This window comes from Vicia villosa, unplaced genomic scaffold, assembly GCF_029867415.1.
Source record: "Vicia villosa cultivar HV-30 ecotype Madison, WI unplaced genomic scaffold, Vvil1.0 ctg.004988F_1_1, whole genome shotgun sequence".
Classification (NCBI taxonomy): Eukaryota; Viridiplantae; Streptophyta; class Magnoliopsida; order Fabales; family Fabaceae; genus Vicia; species Vicia villosa.
Genome location: NW_026706552.1, coordinates 23,368 through 38,813, shown reverse-complemented (window position 1 = coordinate 38,813; position 15,446 = coordinate 23,368).

The window sequence follows — 15,446 nt, the reverse complement described above, 5'->3', positions numbered from 1 at the left end:
TGTCGAAGCTATATGCCAGTTAAAGGCCCATCTGAACGAACCTGAGTTTCTTGCTATCCTTGAGAGTTCTGAACATCTTGGTGGAGAAATTCGTAAGCTATTAGACTCACTAATCAAAGCTTCTCTACCAGCAGTTGTTGCTCAATTCTTCTTTGATTTTGAGGCATACTTCGACCAGCTCTGGAGGGACCTTATGACAAAGAAGAACATCACTCGACAGGAAAAGAACAAAGAGCGTGAAATGGAGAGGGAATGGGATGCCAGTGCAGCTTCGACCAAAAAGGTTGAAGAATTTCAGGAGAAAACTTTAAAGTTTTCTGATAAGAAGGGAGAAATCGACAATAAGATTGCTGACTACAAGGCCCAAATTGATGATCTCAACAAGAAGATTCAAGATCTTGAACAAGAGAAAATCAATTTGGCTCAAACTGAAGAAATCCCTTCGCCTGAAACTATTAATCAAGAAGTCTTGAAAGGACTTGGTCATGGTGAAAATGCCCTAAAATTGGAAAGCAACATTCGACAACTTAGACAAAATTTGTCTCGACTTGACTCGAAAATTGACTTTGAGTCAGCCAAGCTAGCCTATTTTAGGAACAACTTTCCAACTTTGTAATTTGTTTTCGACTAACTGGCTGTATTTTGTAATGACTGCCAGCGTACTTTATAAGGAACTTTTTGTAATGATTGGCCAAGTTTTGGCCATTTTAATGTAATCTCTTAGTTTTTTATTCTATTATGCGAATTTCTTGAAGTATAGGTTTATATTTTTTCAAATACTTACCATTTATCCTCAAGATTCGACCATCTGAATTCAGTTCTTCAATTTCATACGCGTTATTTGAAAACACTTGCAAAATTTTAAACGGTCCTTCCCAACTTGGGGACCATTTACCCAATAACTTATTCCTTTGATCCATTGGTAGAATAACTTTCCACACATAATCACCTACCATGAATGTTTTTTCTTTTACTTTCTTGTTGTAAGCTTTCGCCACTTTTTTCTTTTGTCTTATTAACCTATCCAACGCTATTAGCCGTTCTTCGTCTAACTCTACTAATTCGTCTAACATCATACTCCAGTATTCATCTGACGAAAGATTGTTTTGTCGTTGAATTCTAGCCGACTGTAGATGAATTTCTGCAGGCAACACAGCATCATGCCCAAAAGTCAAACGAAATGGGGTAGTATTTATTGCTTCCTTTGGTGACGTTCGACAAGCCCAAAGGATTTGGTCGAGCGTTTGATGCCAATTTCTTGGCTTTCTCCCCACATGCTTTTTTATCAAATTTATAATAACTTTATTAGCAGCTTCGACTTGACCATTAGCCTGAGCATAATACGGAGTGGATGTTAGCAATTTAAATCCTGTTTCTGCTGCAAAAGCTTGCATCTTTCGACCAATAAAAACTGATCCCTGATCAGTAGTGATAGTTTCTGGAATTCCATATTTGTAAATAATGTGTTTTTGTATAAAACTAATCACTGCTTCTTGATCAGCATTAACCAGGGGAATTGCTTCTATCCATTTAGTAAAATAATCTATTCCTACTAAAATGAATCTTTGTTGTTTAGAAGATGCAGGTTTGATTTCTCCTATTAAATCCAAAGCCCATCCTCTAAAAGGCCAAGGTTTGACAATGGCATGCAATTCACTGGCTGGAACATGTTGAATGCCTGGAAATTTCTGGCACTGTTGGAACCCTCTTGCATATTCAATACAATCTTTTAACATTGTCGGCCAATATAAACCTTGTCTAAACAACAACCACTTCATCTTATGGCCTGACTGATGAGATCCATAAATACCACTATGAACTTCTGACACAGCCAAATATGCTTCAGCTTCACTTAAGCATTTCAACAATACACCTTCAGCTGTTTTCTTGTATAAATCATTTCCCAATATCACATAGTTTAGAGCCCTGTATTTAATCTTTCGATCAGTTCCTCCGACTGGATTATTTAGGTACTGGACCAATGGGTTTCTCCAATCAGAAATTGTCATATTGTCGATGGCAAAAATTTCAAAGGCATGCCAATCTTCACTTTCAACTTTGTCTTCTAGCCCCCCAAGTTTTGACGTCGACAATTGACCCAATTTGTCTAACACTTCATGAGTTTCTTTCTCTTTGATATCGACCATATCTTCTAACTTATTTTTAGAAATTCTATAGCCAGAAGCAATCTGTGCCAATTCATTGGCAATGTAATTCTCAGATCTTGGCACATGCAAGATCTCGACATGTTCAAATTTCTCTAACAAGCGTACCACTATTGCATAGTATACTATTAGATTTTCTTTAATGCATTTATATTCTTTCTTGATTTTTCGAATCACAAGTTCAGAATCACCTCGAATTTCAACTCGCTTCGCCCCCAAATCTATTAGGGCTTTTAAACATGTTATTAAGGCCTCATATTCGACTTCGTTATTAGAACATACATCTTTCATTCTATAGTGGAACTTGGATGGAAGTCCTCGAGGAGAAACGATTAAGACTCTAATTCCCGATCCATTTTTGTGACTAGAACCATCAAAAAACAACTTCCAGTTAGTTTGATCGACTAAATTTGCAGATAGCTCCACTAACCCATGTTCGACTATAAAATCAGCCACAACTTGTCCTTTCATAGCTTTTAAAGGAACATATGTTAAGGAAAATTCAGTTAGCGCTAAGGCCCATTTACCAATTCGACTATGCAAAATTGGTTTAAACAACATATGTTTAATAACATCAAAATGAGAGGACACATACACATCACCAGGCTTTATATATTGCTTAAGTTTATTACATGAGAAATACAAGCATAAACATAATTTTTCAATATCATTATATCTAGTTTCAGCATCCACTAAGGTTCGACTTAGATAATATATAGCTCTTTCGACGCCATTATCATCTTCTTGGGCTAACATACTCCCAATTGTCGAACCTGATGCAGCTATATACAATTTCATACTTTTTGTCCTATTGGGGGGTAACAAAATAGGAGGCTTAGTTAAATAAGCTTTTATTTGGTCGAACGCCTGTTGATGTTCTTGCTCCCATTTGAATTGATCTTGATTCTTGAGCTTCACGAGTGGTGAAAAAATCTTCGTTTTGCCACTTAGATTTGAAATAAATCTCCTCAAGAAATTAATTTTCCCCAACAATGACTGGAGTTGTTTCTTTGTTTCTGGCGCCTTTAGCTCCAAGATTGCTTTCGTCTTGTTCTGGTTTATCTCAATACCTTTCTTGTGAACCACGAAGCCCAGGAAATCCCCTGCATGGACACCAAAAGCACATTTTAAAGGATTCATTTTGAGTCCATATTTTCTCATTCGTTCAAAAGACTGTCGAAGATGGTCTAAGTGACCATTTTCAGAGTTAGATTTTATTACAATATCATCGATATAAACCTGCATAAACTTGTCAATAAAATCATGAAACATGGAGTTCATAGCTCGTTGATATGTAGCTCCAGCATTTTTTAAACCAAAGGGCATTACTACCCATTCATACGTTCCTAAAGCACCTGGACATCGAAACGCCGTCTTAGGTACATCTTCGTCAGCTATAAAAATTTGGTTATAACTTCAATATCCATCTAATAAACTAAGATATTCAAATCCAGCTGCGGAATCGACTAACATTTCAGCAACAGGCATGGTATATTCATCCTTAGGGGTAGCCTTATTTAAATCTGTGAAATCTATGCATATACGAAGGCTACCATTTTTCTTTATTACAGGCACTATATTAGGTAACCATTCGACATACCTCGCAGTTCGAATAAACTTGCTTTTCAGCAATCTTTCAATTTCTATTTTAATTTTTTCCATAACCTCTGGAGCAAATCTTCTAGGAAGCTGCTTGATAGGTTTCTTTCCTGGATTTAAAGGTAACTGATGTTCTACCACACTTCGACTTAAACCAGGCATTTCATTGTAATCCCATGCAAAACAATCTTTATATTCTTTCAAAAGTCGAATCAACTTGATCTTTAGATCACTTGTAAGTTTTGTACTTACATAAGTAGGCCTTTTAGTGACTCCATCACCTAAGTCAATTTCCTCAAGAGGATCTTGAGCTTGCATTCTTTTTACTGATCCTAATGGATCCATTTCGAAGCCTAAAGGTTCGTCATCGTATATCCCATCAAACCTTTCGACCTGGTGATCGACTTCTTGATTGTTTGCATTTTTTATCATCATGGCCTCAATAGCCATATTTTTCTCTAGTTCGGCTTCTAAAGCCGTTTTTTCCTTGTTCTCGGCCAAATAAGCCGTTATTCGAGCCAAGTATTCTGACTCAGTGGTCATCATCTTTGACTGTTGTCCCCTGCTTAGGAGGACTTTCATGATTCAATGGTTCATTGGGATCTTAGTTATTCCAAATGAAACCATAATTTGGGTCTAAGTTCAAATACTTAGACACACTTTCATCAGAAGAATACACCTCTTCTGCTTTGTAGCAAGGAGCTACATTTACCAGATGCTGGTCGAAGTGCCTGCGACCACTCTCAGTTTTGTAATAGCTTTGGTCAGCTTCCACATTCTCCACTATACCATCTGGCCTCTAAATGGCCACACGCTGATGCAAAGTAGAGGGAACTGCCCCTATACCATGGATCCATTCTCGACCTAGAAGTAACTTGAAATTTGCTTGAGATGCAATCACCATAAAGATGGTTGACCTAACAGTCGAACCAACAGCTAATTTCACCTAAATTACTCCAAGTATTCCACTTGTCTTACCCTCATAATTAGACAGCACCATATTGTGGGGTCTTAAATCTTTGTCAGATTTTCCCACTTTCTTAAGTGAGGAATAGGGCATTAAGTTCACAGCAGCCCCACCATCGACAAACACTTTGTTTATTGGAACCCCATCCACTTTTGCCCTTATGAATAAAGGCTTCAAATGATACATCATTCCTCGACCTGGCTTCTCAAACACAGCCTTTTGTTCTTCCACTACTCCTTTTCCCATTACACAATAACAAACAGGCGTCTCTTCCACATTCTCGTCAGGGAGAAAATCATCTTCATTCTCAGACACCTCAGATACTCTGTCGAATTATGATGGAAGTACAGATACAATTCCACAGTCAATTAACAACTCATCTGACTCTATGTCAAAGTTGTCGTCGACCTCTTCGTCCGACAGTGGAGAATACTCGGGCTCTTTTTCTGTATTGAGAATCGGAGCATCATCATCAACTAATTCTTTGATGAGTTTCTTTCCCAGGATCATTCCTGCAGCCAACCTCTCATTTGCCACTTTGGCCTGCTCTTCAGTCAATCTCCTCTGAAAAGGTTTCGGCTGGTAGTGAGAAAAACCTGTCTGCATCATCTTTGAGTTTTCCTGGCCATTTTTATGGCTTCTTTGGTAACGCCTCCACTGCGTTCGATTCATAGGATTCTTTCCTTTGTATTTTGGAGATATGTAGTCTTTCCTCTTAGATCCACTATCAGTCCAAGAGCCTTCAGCATTTGCTCCAGTACCTTGGATCTGCCATTCTGGACGCTTACCTCCTCTAAAGTTAATGGGTTTCACCCACTTGTCCTCAGGGACATCCGTCTTGGGTCGAAAAGTCTTTGGCTTTTCAAACATCTTCCTGTATTCTCCAGCCCTTCGACCACTGTTTTCTCCTGTATACATGAACTGACGATTCTTTCCTCGACGAGGGTCGAACCTCACTTTGTTTGCATCATCAACATTGAAAACAGCATCACACCTTGGACATAATCCAACTTGAGAGTTTTTGTTGTGACACCTCTCAAGGAATTTCAAAAGGCTCTCCTTTGGTTCAGGATAGTGAGCCTCTTCGACTTGCAAGGGATCAATATCAACTTGCATTGATGACTTTGGATTTTCTCCAAACTGTAACCTTCCTTCTTTCAAAGCTTTCTGCACCAAATCCCTGAAAAGAACACATTGAGAAGTCTTATGACCCAGGAAATTATGAAATTTACAAAATCCTCTTTTTTTCTTTTGTTCAAGAGGAGAATTTTTAAGTCCTGGGGGTACTATAATTTGCCCATCAGTAACCAACAAATCAAATATCTCATCACATTTTGTTATATCAAATGAATACGTTTTACTAGAAAATTTTTCATTTTTACTTTCGATCGGGTTTTTATCTTTCGAGGGCTTGAGTAATTTACAAATATGTGGTGGTCCTGGTTTCAATTCAGCCACATTGACCTCTCCCTCTTCGTATTCACTATCACTATCAGAGTCGAACTCATTTGTAGTAACATAGGCTATCTTTTCTTTCTTATGATATTTACTAACTCTGGCTTTTTCAGCTTTTAGCCTTTCGACCTGGCGTACTCTGTCTGCCAGCTGTGCCATATCTCTCAAATGTTGGGTGTCTAATTTCTTCCTTATGGAATAATCTAACCCACCTGCAGCTGTAGCAACCTGCCCTAAAAATTAAAGGTTTTTAGAGTCGCCACCTATTCTGAAGGACGAATAGGAAACCCTACGCAGTTAAGAGATTCGGGGTAAGTTATTATAATCAGGTTGAGGGAAGGTGTTAGGCACCCTCAACCCTTTCCTATTGGCTTTGAATCTAAGGGTCAAGTTTTATGGCTAAAATGTTCAGGTTTAATAACTAAGGAAATGAATAAGGGAAAATTGAGATTTTAGGGAGGGGGACTCGCCTTGGTTATCCAAGTGCCTACGTATCTCCTTAGGGAGAATCAGAGTCAACGTAGTTCGGGCACAGGGTTGTACGCCTTACAATTGATTATGGAGGTGTTTGAAGTTGTTTTAAAGGCTTTTTGAATGGCCTGTCGTAGTTTTTGATTTGAACGGCATTTTGAATTGCCTAGGATAAAAATCCGTAGTGTCGTGGTTTAGTGTGTTTTGAGTGTTTGGGCGTACAACCCTGATTTGATATGGCACCGTTATATGCGATGATCAATAGATTTGATCAGTATAGCTAACGGATTAATTGGGCATTGCTGGTTACTCAGATCGATAGATTCGATCGTCGCGGGCAGCAAATTAAATGTGTCTTAATTTTATATTTTATTGCTTTATTCAGATATTTGATCAATACGACATAGAGCGTCGACTAATTCGAAGGCGGGATGAAATAGATATTCATCCGTCATTTATCCGTAAAAGGGAAGTTAGAATTGATGTTTTTATTATTGGATTTGATTAATTAAATTAATCGATTGTTAATCATTGCGACCAATAGGTTTAGTCGGAACGAGTAACAAATTAAATCCAAAAAAACTTCGGCCAATGGGATTGGGCGAACCCTAATGGACGAATAAACCTTTCTAGGGTTTTTGTGATTTTTATAGTTAAAATTAATTAAATTAATTAACTCGAATAATCGAGTAATCAAAATAATCAGAAAAATATAATTCTAAACCCTAATCCTAATTATAGCATTAATCCTAATTGAATAATCTAAAGATAATTAATTAAATTTAACATTTAATCTAATTAGGAAAACAAAATAAAAACAGTAAAAAAAACAAATAAAACAAAAACCGGGGCCTAATTGCGTGTGGCTGTATCCTGAGGGTCCATGGTGGACCTGCGTTTCCTGAGCCATTGGATTGATCCCCCTGTAAATCCAGTGGTAGCAGCATGAGGACCTATGGTACGCACGCATGGGGCTGTACGCATGAGATTCCTTAGTTTGTTAGGAATAAAAATTAAATGGCAGAGGTGGGAATCGAACCCAGGCGCATCACTTCTTCCACCAAGGCATTTTTAAACTGCTGCTATTAATGCTATTCGCAAACAATATATACAAAAAACGAATAAAGAAATTAAATAAAAAAAATTACGCAGAATGCGTGCTCCCCCACGGATCTTCTTCTTCGTTGGTTTTTTCCAGAATATGAACAAGCTTTTACCTACAGTTTTGTGCGTCACTACAGGCCCTGTAAAATTCAAATAACACCATACACAATGGAAAATACCGGATGAAGCAACGATTTGACTCGGTTAATCCTCACGAACACAACAATGGATCTCGTTTAATCTAATTTCTCCTATATCAAGAAACCCCAATTCAAAACTTACAACCTTATCAATGGCGGATTCCCTATTTTGCATTGAAACACAAATTAAACTACGCAGAAAGTTTCAAATCATCATTCTAAGCACAAAAACACTACCAAAACGCGTTTACCATACATGAATCATCATAATCAAAAAATAAAAATTTTGCAAACCGTGTAGCTTGGCTGGACCGATTCTTGATGCTTCTGGACCCGATAATGATCGGGATATCTTCAAGAAGCACCCAGGGAAAATTTGGAATACTCAAAACCCTTTGAACTAGCCTGAAATCTCGAATCCGAATTCAAGTTTTCCTTGAATTTTTTAATTCGTTTCTTTTTGTTCTTCAAAGTCTTTTGCAGCGGCCTCCAATCCCCCCCTTTGCCTCTGAATTAATTTAGATACTTATAGGTACTGCATTAGGTTAACATATTTGGATAAAAATCTTGCTTTGAATGCCAAATATTTTGATTAGAAATCATCATCCAAAACTTCCTTTTTCCTTCAATCTCCTCTTGCTCGGTTCATATATTTTCAAAGTTGGCTCTTTTTTTTTTTCTATAAAAGAGATACTGATATTTTTTTATTTGTTTTTACTTCTAAAAATTAAAAACTAAGATCCTAAAACTAGATACAATGACTAAACACTTTTTTTTTATAATAATAATATAATAATATAATAACACTAATAATGTTAAACTAATTATCCTAATAAAAAAAATATAAATGATAATAAAAATGAGTAAAAAACTATACTATAAAAAAAATGATAACAAAAAATAAATTAAAAAAAAACCCTTAGAATGAGATAGATTGGACCAAGCGAATGGGCCTAAATACCTGCTAATTACATATCTCCATTTAATAAAAGGTTTTATAAGAGGTCAGGTTTATCAATAGATATGTTAAACCCCATAGCCCTTAATTTTAACACTTTTAGTAAATTAAAGAATGCGAGTGGTGTCGGGTAAATTTTAGGGTATGACAGCTGCCCCTGTTCAATCTTCTTAAACCTGAAGAGTCGGATAGGCACGTCTGCCTATCGTAATCTAAAGGTAGAAGATGATTGAACACTGAAATACCCTGAAATTTGCCTTTGTTGGGAAGAAATTCCATGGGAGATGGGCTTACAGATGCAACCCAAGGTAAATACCCCTCTCTTTCGAATGCGAAGCAGCTGCTTTCGAAAGGAGTCACTGTGTTTCGATTCTGAATTTTATGCAATGTTATGATGCATGCGATGTATGATGCAGCGAGCTTCTCAAAATAAATGAGAGCGATGTATGTATATGCATATGTATGAATGAGGTATGTTGGTTGAATGATGCATGATTGTCAGTTGAAGCATGTTAGTAGCTTTGAAAAAGAGAAAAAACCTTTGTTTGATGTTGATGATGTTTTGGAGAAGATCACTACCGAGGGACTAACGTGATAAACCCAATTGAGAAACCTTTTGGAAATCTTGTTGTGAAACGCTGTTTGCCTAGAAAAGCTCCTAGAAAGGATGGAATACGTCTTAAAGAAGACTGCCTGGAAAGGCTCCTGAAAAGGATGGAATATGTCTTAAAGAAGACTGCTTGGAAAGGTTCCTGAAAAGGACTGATAATATTCATTTGATTGTAGAATGACCACTATGTGGGTGAAATGCAGTGATAACTCCGTGTAGAAAATCCTGATATGGGAAAATAAATCCCTGCACCAATAGGATCATTTGCTTTGATTATAGCAAATTCACCTGCACCATTAGGATCATTTGCTAGGGTTATAGCAAATCCACCTGCACCATTAGGATTATTTGCTATGCTCATAGCAACTTCACCTGCACCATTTAGGATAATTTGCTATGCTTATAGCAACTTCACCTGTACCATTTAGGATAATTTGCTATGCTTATAGCAAACTCACCAGCACCAAAGGAATTGCCTGCCATGGTTCTGACAAGCGTACCTGCATAAGAGGAATCATTTACTATAGTTCTAGCAAACTTACCTGCGTGAAAGAATTCACTTGTTTGGAGACTCACGACTCGAGGGTCGAAGAATACACCTTTCACAACATTAGGGTTGGAAACTGGGCTGTTGTAACAGTCTGACGGGAGCTGACTACCAGACGGGAACTGGATTTTGATGTAACAGTCAGACGGGAACTGACTACCAAACGAGAATTGGATTTTCATGCACCAGTCAGACGGGAACTGACTACCAAACGAGAATTGGATTTTCATGCACCAGTCAGACGGGAACTGACTACCAAACGAGAATTGGATTTTCATGCACCAGTCAGACGGGAACTGACTTTGAAAATGATTTGGATGGCCAATAAAAATTGGGCTTTTTTATAATATGTAAATGCACTAGATGATATGCATATGCTAGTGCGTATGTATGTATGCTGATGCGTGAAATGAACAGCAAGGTTTCTATCATCGGTAAGGTTACCGGAAAACATCAATCAGGTGGTTGGAAAATAAATCTCAGTAAGGTTACTGGCATCGGTAAGGTTACCGGGAAGCGGATGGATAGCATAGCTTAGCACCAGAGTTTTGAATTGGATGTTTGGGATAATGTTTATGCTTATGCGTATGTTTGGTTGATGTAATGAGTGGAACGAAGTAATGTCTTCTGTAAGACTACCTGAAAAGGTTTTTTTTGGAATGGATGTGAATGTTTGTCTTGAAGAAGACTACCTGTAAGGGCTTTTATCAAGGATGAGGAATGTCTTAAAGAAGACTACTTGGAAAGATTGAACAATGTCTTAAAAGACTACCAAAAAAAAAAAACAGGTTCTTAGAAAGTATAGAAATTTTATCTTAAAGAAGACCACCTAGAAAGGCTGAAAGATATCTTGAAAAAGATTACCTAGAAAGGTTCTTAGAATGTCTTGAAGAAGACTACCTAAAAAGGTTCCTTGAAAAGGATGACAATTTGTCTTAAAGAAGACCACCTGAGAAGATTCCTGGAAAGGATCGTGCGATTTGTCTTAGAGAAGACTACTTGAAGAGGCTAAAAGATATCTTGAAAAAGATTACCTAGAAAGGTTCTTAGAATGTCTTGAAGAAGACTACCTAAAAAGGTTCCTTGAAAAGGAATATCTTAAAGAAGATTACCTGAAAAGTTTTTTTTTTTGCAAATGATAAGGAGTGTCTTAAAGAAGACTACCTGGAAAGACTGAGAGATGTCTTAAAAAGACTACCTAAAAAGGTTCCTGGAAAGGAATGAGGATTTGTCTTAAAGAAGACTATTTGAAAAGGAACTTCCTAGAAAGGATCGTAAGGTTTGTCTTAAAGAAGACTACCTAGAAAGGTATGGTGTAATGTATCAACCAATGTATGTAATGCATGATTTATATGTATTTGCATGATACTCCGATGATAGGTTGTTGATAACCAAAGCGCATATAGCTCGCTGGAGTTGCAGGTTTGTTTGATAAGGTGGGGTATGATGCTAGCGCGATTCCTCGATACCTGTTTTTGAAGATCGTAGTTAGGAGAAAGATTTGTCGGATGTTGTAAAGTGCGAGAACGCCTTTCCCTTTTGTTGTGCGCCTTGCCCCAGTTTGTTATTGCTTCGAGGTGTGCCCCAAGTTGATCGAACCTTAGGAAGATTGCCCCTAGTAAATAGGATCTTTGATTGTATGCCCCTGTTGTCCTTGAAATATTTGCCCCTGTTTGGGAGAACTCCCTAGATGTGGTTCCCCCATTCCAGAGTCTTTATTAGAAGTGATCGCCTTTGATTAACCAATTTTGAGATCTCCTCGATGCTAAGTGTATATCCGTAGATGGCGTTGTACCCTTTGAGAAGTAACTCCCATGCGATGCGTATGCAAGTTTTGAAATCGGAGTCCGTTATGAATTAGGACTGGATGATTAGAAATGGATGCTTGAAAAAGCGTAGTGATTAGAAATGGTTTTAACAAACTTCGGGAGTTAGTATAACAAAATCCTGCTTAATATGCTTTCGTGGTTAACCTTGCCTCAGTTAGGACTTTTGAATGTTGTAACTTGGCCTGGTTCATGTTTTAAGAAACAATGGATATAAGGCTCAAAGTTTATTTAACCCCACCCCTTTCTCCTTGATGTTCTCCAGATCCTAAAGTTCGCCTAATCCAATGAATGTGTTTTGTTTGTAAGAGAATCGTTTTAGTTTCGATGTTAAGCAGAAGCCTTAGTAGAGATCCAAGCATTAATGAAAATGTTGTGGAGATCCAAGCATTGATGTGAAGCTTTGATGGTTTAGCATTCACAAGATTATCCTTTGTATTTCGCCTTTGTTTTTATCCCTTATTTTGCATGAACCAAATCATTTGAATTTGATCCATCGGGATGCCCTAATTTTTGCCTAAGTCATTTTCGTTTTCTTTTATGAAATTTTCCATTTTGACTTAGCAGGCGTTTTTTTCTTTTGAAGGCTCCTTTTGAGATTTGATCCTTGGATATTGAATGTTGTGACTGCCGTATTGACTTTGATTTGTAAGCTTCGCATTTGATACTTCATCGATCTTGAATGATGTAATGAGGACGAAGATTGTTGTGAATGTTATCTCCATTACTTCCTCATTCTTGGCTGAATACGAGGAAGAAGATGTGCTTGAACCTTTGCTTTGCTTGGTCCTTATGCTTGAACCTTTGCTTTAACCTTGCTTGGATTGACTGATCCTCTTAACAACCAAAATACACCATTGAATTAATCGAAATCTACCCTGCCCCTGGTTGAAATCAAGGTTTATTTGAAAAGTAGAAACAAACTCCAACTCCTGGCTCGAGGGGGTAACGAGGGATTAACATCCTTATATCTCCATTGTTTGGGAATTGAAGCAATGCATGTACATCCTCGGCTCGGTCTTACCTTGAAAGCATATGTTTAGCGAGTTTTGGTTATTTGTATTTGTCATTCTCCCTCAAGTTTGTTAATAACCCTAAATTCAAAATTGAAAGTCGTTTGTAGCGAGCGAATGAATTGACTCCAAAACCTGCATGGTCATCCCACTAGAATTGCTAATCCGAAGGTACAACTTTTATCCTGAGTAACACTTAACGATCGTAGGGATTGAGATTCTGAGCATGGTAAACACCTATTGATCCTAGGGATAATCTCCTTTGTAGATCCACTGACCCTGTTTCACTCCTTAGTTGATGAACTTATAGAAGTGAAGGGTAATCTCGAGTTCTCCTTGGACATGTCAAACCTGTTGGGAATAAATCGTTAGCGGTGGGTTTTCATCGTATCGGAACTTCATGAGTTTCCTTTGACCGAACCTTTTTTGCTTTTCCTAAGGATAGTATCACCCATGACCCTTTTTCCCCTTGGTGTGGGGTTGATATATGTCGCATTCTCTCCATCGTAGTCATGCATCTTTGTTCAGGGTATTGCCCCAGTTGGACTGACCCTTGCCCATAGGTTATCGTAGAGCGTCCTTGTAAGTTTGATATGTTCTAAGATGAACCCCTTTATGACTAGATACATCTTGAGTGTATCTATGAGGGAACTCTTTGTTGAACTAATCCTTGCTCGATGACAACCTTTATTGTATTTATAATCCTGTTATGACAAGACATGGACATGCGGCATGACGAAAGGCATCCTTTTTCTTCCTGGTGAGACCAAGTTCGTTCTCGATAATTTATCCTCCTTTCTCCATAGTCTACGATCCTTTGATTTATTTATTGAGTCTCGGGAAATCGGCTAGCACGGAAAGTGTGGATGCGGGCGAAGATAGAAATGTAAATGCAAATGCATGCGTATGCGAGAGACTCCTTGTATTATAACTCCGTGTATGCAATGTAGACGTGTGACAAATATAATCCTAGTGATAACCTATGCGGATTTTGAGGTGACACTGGACTCTAGTGAAGTCCTTGCAAGATAGATGTTATGACATGCCAATGGAAATCCCTTAGATTCGGGAGTATGTAGAAGGTAGCGGCTGGTGACCGTTCGAGACAGTTACCAAGTCTCATGGCCATCGAGAGGCCGTTTGACGTGTACCAATGAAGTTGTCCTTGGTGGGAAGGTTCTCTATGCGGAACACAACCTATATAAGGATGATATCGAATGAAGTGAAATCCCTACAGGCTAGGGATGAAAGATGTATAGATGGGAATCCAAACCCTACAAGTTAGAGGGTGCACGAAAAAAAGCATGGAGTGACCATTCAGGACATTCACTGGATCTCATAGCCATCGAGAGGTCAATCAAACGCATGCTAATGAAGTTGTCCTTCGGGGAAGGACGCGTCGTTGTGAAAACACATGGATGTAAAAGAGAATCCCTATAGGCTAGGGAGTACGTAGGAGCAAGCACGGGGTGACTGTTCCAGACAGTCACTAGATCGCATGGCCATCGAGAGGCCAATTGACTTATGCTAACAAATATGTCCTTCGTACGAAGGATGCGATTTTAGAAATATAATCCCTACAGGCTAGGGAAATCGTAGATGTAAGCACGAGGTGACTGTTCAAGACAGTCACTAGATCGCATGGCCATCGAGAGGCCAATTGACGTGCGTAAACGAAGATGTCCTTCGTGGGAAGGACACACAGTTGTAAGAATACAGAGATATAGAAAAGGAATCCCTACAGGCCAGGGGGTGCGTAGATGCGGGCGCAGAGTGACCGTTCATGACAGTCACTAGGTCTCATGGCCATCGGGAGGCCAATCAACGTGCATAAATATAGATGTCCTTCGTGGGAAGGATATGGACTCGGAAATAGAGTCCCTGCAGGCCAGGGAACGCGTAGGAGTACCTGCAAAAATTAAAATGCAAGGCAATCGCAGTATATAAATTGCACATATATAATAAGCACGTAAGCACATAAGCCCTAGGTTCATAGGTTCGACGTGACGGCTTAGGGTGCCTACCCTTCCCATTGGTATGTTCTAGAAGGTCTCATGGGATCGTTCGTAGCCGCCGAGACTTTTTGTCTCTTTGGATTTTAGAACAACTCATTTATCCATGAGGTTCGACTTTTAGGGGTAGGTTCCCAAAGAGATCAGCCAAATACCAAGTCCAGCCCTCAACAAGGTCAAGCCTCGTATCAGACCTTTCCGGATATTCAACCCACTCTGAGTGGAATTATAATAAGACTCGTAGGCGATGTAATTCCCCTCTGGTCATTATTATAATTCCCACGCTTAGGTTTAACGCAATTTATATATACCCAAAAAGTGCAGTAAAATAGCAAATATTCACGTAAACAAATATTTAATTAAATTACTGTAAATAAATGTAATTGTTGTAAATAATTGAAATTGCAAGTAAATAAATAAATAAATAAAATTTAAATATTTACAATAAACCATAAACCCTAAAATGGCGAATTAGCCAAACCCTAAAATTTTTTCCAAAAAACCTAAACCGTTTGCCACAAACCTAAACCTAAACCCTCTCAAGCCTTAGGAGCATAATAATTAACCTATAGGGTTCTC